Here is a 12973-nt window from a genome sequence, read left to right as displayed (position 1 = left end):
AATGTCATACAGCCAATGAAACGCAAATATATACACTATTATTCAGCCAGTAAAAAAAATAAAGGCCAATGGAAAATTCAAAAACGTTACCGCTAATAAATTACAATATACTGTATGCATAAGTGTCATTTTGAATCATTACAATACTATAAAATAAAAGATAATTGATGTATCTTTTTCAAGATTTCATTCCACGTGCTACGACCCATGCATATTAATTGATCATTTAACAAATTTAGAGAAGTTAAAAAGTGTTTTAATACTACTAAATGATACTGAGACCTGAGTATTCATATTGGAATATGCATTTCAAAGGCAGTTACTACCGTTACAAACTTCAATTTATATGAATATTTATTATTATAATAATTTCAATAATTATAGGAAACATCATTCTTTCTTATTTGTTTCCAAAATAGGAGGACTCATCTACGTCTATAAATATGTGGCATATGCAAGATTATAATTCACTTCTTCGTTATGTTCCCTTATTGTATTTCAAATTACAAATTTTCTAAAAAAAGAATTTGTTGAAACCATGCATGGATTTCACCTTTCTTAGCGATCTACAGTCTAGCAATACGTAGTCAGTCATTCGAGATCTGGTTTGTGCATATTTATGAATTCATTAAACGTGGAGACAAATCCAATGTAATCTCCTTGGAATGTATTGTGTTCTCCACTACCGTGTGGTATGAGTGTCATTTCTTACCTTATTACGTTTTTAGTTATTTATCTAAAACCATTAATTGTTTATTTTTCCATGTAGGGCCCTAGGATTCAAGACACGTTTCCCCGCAATTTACAAAATAAGTTTCGTGACCAAATTAAGAAATGTCCAATTGTTACTATTTGCCATTTTATTGTAAGAAAAAATCAAGTTTATACTCCTACGTATCATGAACTAGTTTTACCACCCGTGCTATGCACGGACCATAAAACTTCTAAAAATTTCTAAGATAAATGAACTTAAAAAAAAGTAGATAGACAAATATTGTATGATTATGCTTGCAGATGGAGAATAAATGTCTAATAAAAAAACACATTGTAAATATCAAGACAAATAAATAAGTGTCTATTTCCAATGAACAAATAATTTTTTTGAATTTGAAACGCATATATGAGTGGACTAAATAAAACATAATACAGAATAAAGATGAGATAATGATACTTATATACATACATTATACATAAATAAATAGTAAAATAAGTTCATTAAAAAAACAAAAATTCATAATTAGGAAATTACGCAAATATCAACAATCCAATAGTTCATAAGTTTTGAAAAACTTCTTTATAAACAATGTTAACAGTAGAATCACCATTGCCTTCATCTTCTTCATCTTTACACACCAAAATCTTCAAACCTTCACGACTGTGACTCTTGATATAACAACATATAGCTATCCATGATTGAAAATAGGTTTTCTCAAAAATAATCCAACATGAGAGAGTGATTGACCCTGACTCTTGTTAATGGTCATTGCATACGACACAGCCAAAGGAAATTGTCTTCTTTGGAACTTGAAAGGCAATCTCGGATCAGATGGTATTAAGGACATTCGAGGAATCAACACTTTATGACCAATATTATGGCCACCCAATACCCCTCTAACATATAATCACCTAATCGTGTAATTATCAATCTTGTGCCATTACATAACCCGTTTGACAGGTTTATGTTCATCAACAACATCACAGGAGTACCAACTTTCAGCAACAATTCATGGTTAGGTGTACCAGAACACTTCAAATTATTCAAAAACCGCACAGAATGTATCTCAGCAAGACCATTTGATGTGGAGTCAGAGTTTGAAATACTATCAGAACTAAAGTAAACTCGACCTTGAGACTGATATAAAGAAATCATGAATTGGTTAACCTCGTCAACTATCTCTAAAGTAGGAGCAAGTATAGCACGACCATGCAAACAACTAATCAATTCTTCAGGATTCATGTAAGAAGGATAGATGTTTGAAACAATGGTTCTAAGAGGATCACCAGAATTTGACAAAACAATGTCAATAGGAAGTTGAATAGCCACTTCACCATTATTTGGACCACCAATAACACCATCTCCAATCGAAGCAACATAACTCTAGATATAGCAACATATAATTGTCCATGACTGGAGACTGATTTTCGTAAAAATAATCCAACATGAGACAGAGATTGACCTTGACTTTTGTTAATGGTCATTGCATACGACACAACCAAAAGAAATTGTCGTCTTTGGAATTTGAATGACAACCTTAGATCATATGGTATTAAAGACATTCGGGGAATCAAAACTTTATGACCAACATTATGGCCACCCAATACTTGTCCGTCATCCTCCATCACCCAAACGCGTAATTACCAGTCTGGTGCCATTACACAATCCATTCGAGTGATCTATATTCCTTAACAACATCACAGGAGTACCAACTTTCAACAACAATTCACGATTAGGTGTACCTGAACACTTCAACTTATTCAAAAATTCAACAGAATGTATCTCAGCTAAGCCATTTGAGGTCAAATCTGAGTTTGAGATACTATCAGAACTCAAATAAACTCGACCCTGAGACTGATCCAACGACATCATGAATTGGTTAACCTCATCAACAACCTCTAAAGTAGGAGCAAGTATAGCACGATCATGCAAACAATTACTCAACTCTTCATGATTCATATAGGACAGATATATCGTTGAAACAATTATTCTAAAAGGATCCCCAGAATTAGACACAACAATGTCAGAAGGAAGATCAATAGTCACTTCACCATCATTTGTACCACCAAACGAATCCAACATTACAAACTCAGTAAATCTTTATCCCGAGCAAACAATTGAATATTTAGTTCTCGTCTACTATTTAGTTAATATAGAATATTAACTAAAAACAGGCCACAACAAAAATAAGTAGCCCAATAAATATAACACTACAACCCAAATAAGAATTAAACTAAAATCTCAAACAATACAGCCCAAATAAAGTAAATCATAGCCCAATTATTAATTGAAAAAATCCCAAAAACAATAAAAAGGGCCCAAAATTTTTACCAACAATTAATACCAATACTTTATAATCTTAAATGATAAAATAATAAACTTACCTAAATCTAATCCGCTAATTAAAATTTAATTAAACCTACACATAAAATTAATAAAACAAACTATTTTTAATTTTGGAAAAGCCCTCTCTCTCTACGGAAACCCTAGGATTCCCCATAGTTCCCGTCGCCTCCATCTTCCTCCACCACCACAACCCCGGCACCCTCTTCCACCACCAAAACAAAATCTCTGACCGGCAACCGTATACGCTACACCAGATCTCCAAAGATACATCCTAAAGCACAATTAGATTTACCCTAATCCACGAAAATTTAAGACGTTAGAAAAATATGTGTTATAGTTCAAAAAATGTATTAAGACGTTAGAAAAATATGTGTTATAGTTGAATAAAGGAAGCATATGGTATATAACACTTTATTAGATGTGTTTATATCCTTACACTATATATTTGGAAAACACAAAAGTAAAAAAATACTGTATAAATTTGATCATGATAACATAGTACTCCATCCGCCCACTATAAGTACCAAAAGTAAAAAAATACTGTATAAATTACTTCACTACTATGTAACGTACCAAAAAATACCAAGTGGTTCTTAAAAGGATTTAAAAAGTACTCCTTATTTAGTAAATATATAATTTACTCATTCTAAACTACTAATACTAAATACATAAATTTCAAAAAAACACATATTTTGTACAATTGAATTAAACAAAAAATAATTTAACAAATACTTCTATTAAGTATATAGAAACACCAAATTATTATAATTAACTACAAAAATTTTATAAAATAGTTCAAAGTAGACTCTAAGCAATACCAACATATTCTAGAAAAGTAGTACAAAATTAGACTTCTATTATGTATAGATACAAACCAAATCATTCCTATTAACTATAAAAAAATAATATAAAAGTTCAAACAAAAACTCTAACTAATACCAAGATATTCTTATAAGGTTTTAGAAAAAACTCCTTAAATAGAAAATATTTGAATAAAAAAAGAAATGTCAAATTATTCTTCGAATATACTCCGTAATAAATAAAAAACTTGAATAATAAAAAATATGTCATATACTTTAACAAAAATGATGAAAACTAATCTATATTATTTTACATCATATTATGAATAAAATAACTTCACAAAGACATAATATATTCATATTAAAATACATATACTAAATACATACATTGCGAAATAAATAATAATTTAAAAATATTATAGTTTAAATAAAAAATATTAATTAAATTACACAATAATTATAAATGTCAATACACTAATAAATACCCCAATAAAAATTAAAACACATACCTAAACAAAGAATAATAGTGGCCCAATCGGATTTATTAAATTGGACCATCATACATATATAAAAAATCTTCTTTAAAACATAAAATTTACTCATTTCAAACTAAAAATACTAAATACATACATTCCAAATTATACAATACATCTAAAAAATTAAGGCTTAATGCAAATATAATAATTATAATTACGTAATTACATAATAATTATAAAAGGCCAATACATTAAGGGCCAATAAAAATTAACATGCCCAAACATAAAAAATGCAGGCCCAAACGGATTTATTAAATTATCTCATTCCACATTTAAAAGGCCCAAAGAGCCAGCCCAAATATATGGCATTAGATTAGTAGCAAATTAATTCAATTAATTACACTTTAACTAATCAAATTACATTTCCTTAGTAAATAAACCATAGATTATACATGCATATAAAAGCATTTTTCTTCACTTTCCACTGTCGGCGCCGTTTGGTAGACAAAACCCTAGCATCGAAACCTACACTCCAACCCGTCGGAAAACCGGCGCCGACCACCAAATCGCCACCATCGCCAGGCCAATACACACGCTATCTACACTTACGACGAAGATCCTAACATTTGGAGCTAATCTACCCCAGTTTTCGTTCTGAATACCTAGAAACGGTCCAATCATTCTCGACGCGATTCCTTCCATTCGACAACGATTTGGCCGGACACACACCAAATCTATACAACCTCATCGACGACAGAATGATTGAAACCCATAACCTCAATGAATCCGAGCAGATGGTACACAAATTGAAGGTGAAAGCCGATTTGTCTTCTCTCTTTCTCATGTGAGAAAGCTTCTCCGGAATCCTCTCCCTTCATACTCCTTTTGAGATCTAATCGGAGTGAGGAAAAATAAAAGAATTACTACAAACTTATTCTGTTGTAAGCACTTTCCTTTCTTTTTTTAAAAAAAAAATTCCGGTTTTCCTGCTATCCTTGTTACTTTCATGATTTAAAAAAAATAATGTATCAGCTTTCTGCGATTCATGTACACATTCCCTATATTAATGTTCTGATTTAATTTTTTAAGTGTAAAAGTTTATTTGAAGATTACTGAGTAAGCAGATCTTTGCTTTGTTCATGTGATTGGTTGTATTTGCGCCTAGGGTTTCTCGATTTAGCTTCTTCGATGATTTACTTTACCTATTTATTGTTATCATAGATTTGGAACGAATCTGACATTTTTCATAAATTATTTCTCAGAATCGGAGAACAGTGGAAAAATCGGAGGATTCAAGGATGAAATCCAAAAAAATTGCAGAAACGGACCCAAACCCAAACCCTAGGATTGCTTGCCTGAAGAGATAAGTCTAATTTTACAATCGAATTATGCTCTGCCTGGGTATATTTGCATGATAGATTGCTTGTATATTTCACAACATATATATTTTTAATTACTCAATTGATGTATGTTGCTTCAGAATGTTCACTTATTACCCATATTAAGCACTGAATTAGTAAGGAAATGCATGTTTGAAAGCTGTCATTAATCGTTTCAAAGAATGGACTAATTAAATTTGTAGTTATGTTTGTCGAATTTAAGTAAATTTCAAAACATTTATACTTATAGGAATGAAATAAATTAGTATAGTTTATTGAAGCCTATACTAATCTATGAGATTATAATTTACAGCAGGCACAATTGTACACAGAGAGAAACACATCTTCAAGTTAAAAATGAAGATGAGCATCGGGGAATAATCCCGATGAGCTAAAAAGGTAAGTGAATTAGAGTGTATAACTAAATCTGTACAGATAATTCTACTATGTATATGTATTACATATGCAACCATATTTTTTAGCATATATCATATTTTTTATAGAGCTGCATTCATTCATACAACAGTGTAAACTGATAGTATTAATAAAACTTTACCTTAACCGAGATAGAGATCAATTAGAGTTTGTTGATGGTCTTGCATACCAATTTCTGTATGAAAACAGTTGCATCTGTTGTCTTTCACTTTACTTGAATTGCAATCACAATGTCACATTTACTTTGACATGTTGTGCCTCTAACTCTTTTCAGGCTTTTGTTGTCACAAGAAAAATTTGCTATTCTAATTGGATATATTGTGGATAAAGACTTGATGGTTCTGTCCTATTTATGGAGTTAATAACCTGAAGTGTATTGGGTAAGCCAACTTCATATTAATTAATAATTTAAAACTCATCTCTGCAGATTAATAACAATTTTCAAAAATGTTTCAAGCCTCCCTAAAAATGAGCCTCTACACAATCTTTGCACTTGAGTCGATGTTGATCAGCTTTTTGTGAGCCAATTCTGCTTGAGCCTAGAATTTTTGTAGTTAATTATAATAATTTGGTGTTTCTATATACTATAAAGATAATAAGGAGGCATGACTTGAAACAGAGAAAATAATACTCAGTATCACATATTGATTGCAGGGCTTATCTACAAAAATATCAAACAAAGGAGGCATGACTTGAAAAAAGATGATATAAACATGGAGGCAATGGCATATTCAAGGTTAGAAAACTACATCATTACAAAATGAGTTTTTACTATGCTAAATATACTAATTTTAATAACATTGAGAAATAAGACCACATAAACATGGAACTACTGACAATTTAAAGTTAGATAACTGCATCATTATGTAACTAAGTATTTACAGGAGTTAAATATCTTAAACTAACTTCAATACATATAGGGCATTTCAGAAACAGGAAGAAATATACTATAAACCCCTATGGTGCCATTGCTTGAGATACTGACATACTATGCTCTCTTGTATTGAAAAGAAATATTCAAAAATTCAGATACTGACATACTATGACTTATGTAAAGAATATATACAGTTCTTGAAAAAACTGCATATTTTGTGCAGGAAATGATCACAATAGATTGCAAATAGAAGTGACAAAAAAGGCAAATTATTGATCAGAAACCGTAAAATGAGGTCATTGCCTTTTTATTGGAATAAAACTGATTACTTAAATTGGATAAGACTTTGTATTAAGTTCAGAAACAGGAACAAATAATTTCATTCATTAGTTGCAGGAACTTCGTGAACCAAAATATGAATGTGAGGTAGCACTCAAGATTTCACAGATGAGGTGCATCACAACAATAGAAAATACTTGATAGAAAACTACTTTTAGCGTGTAGTAACTTTGCTGTATACATGCCTGTTTGGGCCGCCTTGACTTTACTTTGATAACTTTTCAGGAGGTTGAGCAACTCTGAACTGCTATAGAAAAAGAAGTTTTCAAGATTGAGGTATTGCACATTATACTCCATAATTTAGAATTTGGATTGTAATAAAGTTTCTCGTACATGATTTTGTTAGCCACCATGAAGCTACTGTTACTAATATTTATGCACTTAACTCTACAGAGTACACATGTATTCTGTCTAAGATAGTTTTCATTGTGATCCTTCATGGTAGAGTTACAGAATCTTGGATGAAGATTATAAAGCAAGGTAATGAAAGGTGTCATACTTGACTTGTTGCTTTCTGTTATCAAGAAAGAAATATTGCAATATCAGTAACAAATTTACAGGAAAAAATTAAAAGAACTGGTGTTTTCTGCAGGGAATGATCTCCCAGAAAAAGATATCAATAGGCATTCAAGGTGTCAAGATGAAATATAGGAGGCACTCAAGGTGTCATGGATGAAATACATGGAATCAACAACAGATTCAAGGTTAATACATATAGCAACTTGAACAGAGTTACCTTTAAATAAAAACATAAATAGGAACTTAAATTAAATAACTGTAAGAACATATATATCAGAAACTGAAAACAATAGATTAATAATAAACAACAAAATGCATAAAAGAATAGATAAAGAACAAATAGGAAGAGATACATTAAGAAGAAAGAGTGGAATTGCAGAGGAGAATAGATAGGAAACAAACTGAACTAAATTTCTATTGCTGATTCTGTGGAATGATTTCGGTTGAGAGAAGAAGGTGAGTGATTGTGGGAGTGTTAGGACAGGGTATTTATAGAGCTATCCTAGTCAGCATACCAATTTTAAGATTATGTAGGTTCCCAAAAAAGACACAATTATGAGAGTCCTTTCACGTAAAATCAGAATAAATATATCAGTTTAATAAAAACTAATTTATAAATAACTGGTGAAATAATTATACATTTACATTTAAGCTATTATTAATATTCGGTTGATTCATTAATAGTAATAGGTTAAATATTACCGAAGTCTATTGTCTAAAATTCGACCCATTTAAGTCCATAAGTTTGCAAGCATATATTCATTTAAGGCTCATTTCATATCTCCTATTAATAACTTATGTTTTGTTATATATAGGTGGCTTTTTCAATTGAAAAAGAGAAAACAAAACCCTAAAACACTACAACCGCCTCTGACTCTTGAATCTGCAGCAAAAGGAGAGAGAAAAACCCTAGAAAGATATAAAGATTACAGAAACAACATGCGGCTAGAACCTACACTACTGCATCAACATCTAACACAAAAGGTATGAAAATAAAAACTTTCAGTCACAGATTCGAATATCATTCTAATGGGTGCACCGTTCACATTAATCCCCTATACCAAAATCTTTTCTACAAATTGTATCATCTGTGTCTAGATTTTTAAGAGCATGGTTCGAATAAACTTGTTTAAGTTTCAATCAGTTTCAAGTTAATAATACAATGTTACTTTCCTAAGCCTAATGCACATTAGGATTTAAAGATTTTTAGTAGTCATTTTCAAATAGAATTAGTAATCTTTTGCAGATATTAACTCCATAATTTTTGCAAGTAAGATTATCGTATATAGACTGTCCAATTTCTCTCATTTTATGTTCAGAAACGATCTAATTTTCATGCAATTGTCTGTATAGAAATGCTTTGTAGCAAAAGTGGTTGTATTTAGTAAATAAATTTTGGATTTATTTGATAGAGATGTTTAAAACATGAATACTATTAACATGTTAAATGTTTTTTCATGAACAAAATGCATTGGAAACATAAATGATCAGTTACAGCATGGTAGAATGGAACAAATATAGTATATTGTAGTAATATAATAGTGTTTCATAGATACACCCACATCTCTATGCATATATTCTATTATATTTTCAGGTACACTACACCTGAATCAAAGCAGCTTTGGAAAGATGGAACAAATCTTGTTTCTAGTGCCTGCACAGTCATAAACAACACAAACATAATCTGAAAAGGTAAGAAATATTTTACTGAATATAGTTTATTCAATGTGGAGCCAAAATATTTTTTAACTTAGACTATATGATTTGGATTAAAGTTCTGTTTGGTTTAATACATGGTGAGTAGAGGACTAACAAATACACTTTCAATTCCATGATATATTACTTGTATTATGAGGGTTTTTTTATAAAGTTTGATTTCAGTATTAGTTCCTTTGATTTAAACTCAGACTATATGGTTTGGATTGAAGTTCTGTTTGTTTTAACACATGGTAAGTAGATGACTAACAAATACACATTCTCCATATTTTGATGCTGCTTTTTTTTTGCACGATTTTGTATTTGTATTCTACATCATGTTATTTTAAATGAGGTACTCCACTTATTAGTTACAAAATTTTATAAGTCATTAATGTGTCTTTGATTTTTCATGTTGTAGGTAATTAGAAGGTGAATTATAATTTGTAAACAATATTCAATATAACATAATTTTAACTAATGACTTGTATTTAATTTTTCAAGAATGGCTTGCAAAGAGCCTTAAAGGATAATGGAATGTTTTGGCAGATTAGAATAAATACATATTGCAATTATAAATATTGTAATAGAGTAGTATATAAAAATTAGGCTTTCATGATAACATATAGGCCTGCTGCCTCTACACATTTTTCCAGAATGGCCGAAAATGGTGCAAAAAATCATGATATAAAATATTAACACAAAATGGTGCAAAAAAAACACAAAAAGCAGCAGTGGTAATGCACAGTTTCCCAGCAGTGGTAATGCACAGTTTCCCACCAAAAAGAGCAAAACTGGCATTTAAATTTTTTTCCCAAAAACTGTCACTTTAGATATTGATAGATTTGCAATTACTATGTGCTCCAAAACAATGATATCTGAAGTCAACGACTCAAAATTTTCAAGATTTATGTATTCATTTAAGATAGTCGATCTAATCAAGCTGATCAAATAATTGATAATGAGCCACTCTTTGGTACTTTTTGAGTGCTACTTTTGCAATTATATTATTATTATTGTTATTATTATTTGTGTATTAACATTCACTGTTTGGAAAATATTTTATATGTTTGGATTTACCTTGATGGGAGGTAAGATTGATAGTAGTAGTTTGAACACTGGTCGTTCACCTCCTATTTCCGTTTGCATGGCCAGAATTTCCATCTACTTGGTAGTTTATTGCCGCTGCATGGTTGTCCACCAAAATTTGCTCAATTATACGAATATGATATTGAAAATGAGGTTAATAATAGATTACTATCGGTAAGGTATGTGGTTTATATGATTTACATTAGATTACATATTAGTACAATGTTTTAGTCTAATCTATTTTCTATTTTTAAGGGACACTGGACAACAATACTATGAAGAATCTTCACTCAAAAATAGCTGTGGAAAAAAAAATGTTGGATGAATATAATGTATCGGCAAAAACGTTTGGTATGGCCAAACAAATGATTTTTATTTTTATTATTTATAATTGTATGATGTATATATGTAGTTTTATTTTAATGAATATTACATTGTTGCTGCCTACATAAGTAATATAGTTAATTAGTTATTTTTGTTTTGTGTTGTAACGCCCGTACTTTTTGAAGTACTAATTTAAAATATGTCATGAAATAAGTAATAAAAATATTTCGGATACTATGCTTCTCGTTAATGTGCTTTGGAATGGAGTGTCGTGTTATTGTGTTGACGTGAAAAGGGACGTATTTATTGTATTTAATTGTGGAACTTTGGGAGACATGTTGGAAGTCCCGTTGAGTTAATGATGACGATATTGCTATATTTAGAATGAGATGTGGGAGATGAATATTTTTTTTTTGGAAGATGACGTGCGTAAATCGAGGAGCGGTCGAAGAAATTATATTTGGAACAACACCAAATATAAGTTGTGACGTTAGGCGTTCTTTAATTTTTTTTTTTGGGAAGAACAAGATAACGAAATTTAATAAAGCTTATGTGAATTTTAATTATCGAAAGAAATGCGAGAAATATAAAGTACGTATATTTATATTTGGGCCTCTCAAATAAAATTGGAGTCCAAATATTTATATAAAATGACTTTGGGCCATAACAATCTAAAGACTAACAAATAATTAAAATAATACAAATTGGGCTTGCAGCAAAATGAGCCCAAATCAATTAAATTCAATTGGAAGCCCAAATCATTCCAAGAATATGGGAGTAAGCCCAACACTTTTTTTTTTCTTTTTCTCTTCTCTTCTCTTCTCTTCTCTTCTCTTCTTCTCGGCCGGTTACCTTCCCCATGGAGACTCCCCATTTTCCCCACTTCTTCACCTTCCATCTCCCTCACTTAATTCTGCAAAAAAAAAAATCAGGAGTCTCACAAATTAAGTTTGATATCCCTTTATCTCCACTCCTTCTCTATTCTCATTAGCCTTTTTCCAAGCAATTCAGAGAGGGAGCCGAGAGAGAGCCGAGAAGAAGGGGAAGAAAAATTTGCTACCATTTTGATTCAACCACAACCAAGTTCGAAATCACTGAGGTATAATCTCTACTCTTTTCCAAGGCATGGAGTCTTAACATCTTGTCCATACATTATCTCATACATCCACCTCCCACGTTTAGTTCAAACAATTCAATTTTTGAAACCAATCGGACATCGCCGCTTTTAATCGAAAGCACGAAAGAACACAACTTTGTAGTAAAAAGTGTCTTGCGGGACGTTTCGGGGTGGTTCCGGGCTTGTTCGGGGTGTTTCCGGGGAGGGAAGGTACCGGCAGCAGGCGGGCGGCGTCTCCCGGCAGCGGGCAGCGGCGAGCGGTGACTGACCTTCCTTCTCGCCGCAACGGCGGCTGGCGAGCAGCTGCGACGGCAACTCCGGCTCCCAGCGACGAAGGCTGCGGCGTGAGGATCGACGAGGCGGCAGCAGACCCCTTTACTTCGGCGGCGACTCCGACGGAGGAAGAAGAGAGGGCGACGGATTTCAAAGAAAAAAAAAGAAGAGAGAAGAATGGGGAAGAAGAGGAAATCGGTAGTGAGAGAGAGGGAGAAAGAGATGGAGGTAAGATGGTGTAAGAATGGGGCTTTTGTCTTTTGTTGGTTTTGGGCTTTTGTCTTTTATTGTTTTTGGGCTTTTGTTTGGGCCTCATTTTTTTTAAATGGAGGTTTTATTTTAAGTTTGGGGCTTTTATTTTAAGTGGGGTTCTTAATTAAATTGGAGATATAAGGTGGAGGAATGATTAGATGTTGTGCCGATAATTTAATCGTAAAGAATGATTTAATTTAATCATGGGTTTTTTAATTAATTTCTGGAATAATTCAAATTATGAATAAATTATCCCAAGTCCGAAATAATAGAGTTTCAAAGAGAAATAGTGCGATAATTTAATTATACGCATAAACAAATTTTGGGAGTTTATTCAACG

At 31.6% G+C, this 12973-nt stretch overlaps 1 long non-coding RNA gene across 1 annotated transcript; it reads right to left on the bottom strand.

The window, feature by feature from the left end:
- Positions 1–11574: 11574 nt before the first annotated feature.
- Positions 11575–12973, bottom strand: LOC121749623. Its single transcript, XR_006039655.1, has 2 exons — positions 12052–12973; positions 11575–11904 (listed from the first exon to the last, which is right to left on the bottom strand). It is a non-coding gene; the product is annotated as an uncharacterized LOC121749623 (long non-coding RNA).

Source organism: Salvia splendens, chromosome 9 (assembly GCF_004379255.2).
Source record: "Salvia splendens isolate huo1 chromosome 9, SspV2, whole genome shotgun sequence".
Classification (NCBI taxonomy): Eukaryota; Viridiplantae; Streptophyta; class Magnoliopsida; order Lamiales; family Lamiaceae; genus Salvia; species Salvia splendens.
The sequence above is the reverse complement of the archived record's forward strand: the minus strand, read 5'-3'. Positions and strand labels throughout refer to the sequence as shown.